Raw genomic sequence first — 1,540 nt, 5'->3', positions numbered from 1 at the left:
GTGTACCCATGGCTTTTGAGATCACAATCTGTAAAGTTTCTGTGATGGTCATGCTGAGTGGCACCTGACACCCTCCAAGCTCAGCCTTTTGACATCAATAGGTTTATAATCTCTCTTCCTCTCCCTCCTACTCTTTCTCTCTAACTGAAGTGTTGTCTTATACGTGTACCTTAAGTTGGTCTCTTATTTTCGGCATGATAACAAGGGAATGTGTGCCTAATAACTGAATAACTAGAGATCTTCATTAAACCGGGATGATGGAACTCACACTCCCACCACCCTGAAGATGATATTTTGGGGCTAAGAGTATAAGTAACATTTTTTAGAAATATTTATATATGTTTAGCTATGAATAGCATAATTTTAACCAAAAGTTACCAGTTGCCCCCAAGTATCTCATTTTGATAAAAACTGGGCATTCAAATGACTACTGGGCACTGAAATCATATAAACCCATATTTTTATATCTAAGCATAAAATGAAATAAAAAAAAATTATAATTCATTGTTTTCAAAACACTACACGTTACAACAGTTCCATTGATCATAACATCTGAGTTATTAATCAACCCCTTGGATCTAGATGTTTGACTGTTATCATGTGGCCCAAAATATTCGGCATTAGGCTTACATGAGCAGATACTGTAACGGGTGTGTTGTTTCTAGGCCTGGCGCAAATAAACACTCGTGTGTGGTGACATGACTCAATATCTGCCTTTTGCAATGTTATATTATCTTTCTGCATAAGCATTTTTAGCTTTTTTGCCATTTTCCAATGTCTAGGTTTGTCATATGATTTGATTTATCCACATGGTAATAGACTTATCCTAGCACAGACTCTATATCTATCTACTAAGAGCAATGATAATATGAATAAGTATAATTTTTGTCTTTTTTTAAATAATATTCAATCTTCAGTAATACAACCTGTGCTGTCAGTTCATGGTAGGCAGGAATAGGATTCTGAACATAAAACCGCATTCTCAATAAAGCTGGCACTATTCCAGTCATGGCTCACAGACTTTTTTATTATTTCCATTGATTAATCAATGGAAATAATGAAAAACTTCCACACTCATTTATCAATGGAAATAATGAAAAAGTTCCTTTCTAAGTCACTATACCTAGTTTGCATCATCCTGGCCCACAACCAAGTTTTCCCATGACAGCAAGTTTATGTCATCTCTTCCTCAAGCCAAATTTTTTACTGACATGATGGTCAGCTCATACACTTTAGTTCCAAATTCATTTATTGTATTCACAAATTCTGATAGTTTAGTTAACTCTGAATAATCAGTAATGCATTTCGTTGAAAATAACTGACGATTCTAGCTTAGAATCGAGGTCAAGCTTTTCCCAATATCAAAACTCAAAACTCACTCTGCTGCATGTAAACAGAGGTATCTAAAGTGTGTAAATGCAATTATATGAAAAAAACTGTCTTGGAAAGTCAAAAAACAGAATTATTGTGAAAAAGTTCATCACACGAAAACTTTCACTTCACTCATGGTTAATGAACAGAAATTGAAATAAAGGAGAGA

General features: G+C 34.5%; 1 protein-coding gene across 1 annotated transcript in view; it reads right to left on the bottom strand.

Moving 5' to 3' along the window:
* Window positions 1–1,540, bottom strand: part of LOC113809584 (protein transport protein Sec16B) — a 79,447-nt gene continuing 77,907 nt past the window's right edge. The window contains exon 15 of the mRNA XM_070123652.1: window positions 1–1,540. This exon is cut by the window's right edge and continues 334 nt beyond it. The gene's annotated coding sequence lies outside the window, so the exon portion shown is untranslated.

The sequence above is a fragment of the Penaeus vannamei genome, chromosome 7, assembly GCF_042767895.1.
Source record: "Penaeus vannamei isolate JL-2024 chromosome 7, ASM4276789v1, whole genome shotgun sequence".
NCBI lineage: Eukaryota > Metazoa > Arthropoda > Malacostraca > Decapoda > Penaeidae > Penaeus > Penaeus vannamei.
The sequence above is the reverse complement of the archived record's forward strand: the minus strand, read 5'-3'. Positions and strand labels throughout refer to the sequence as shown.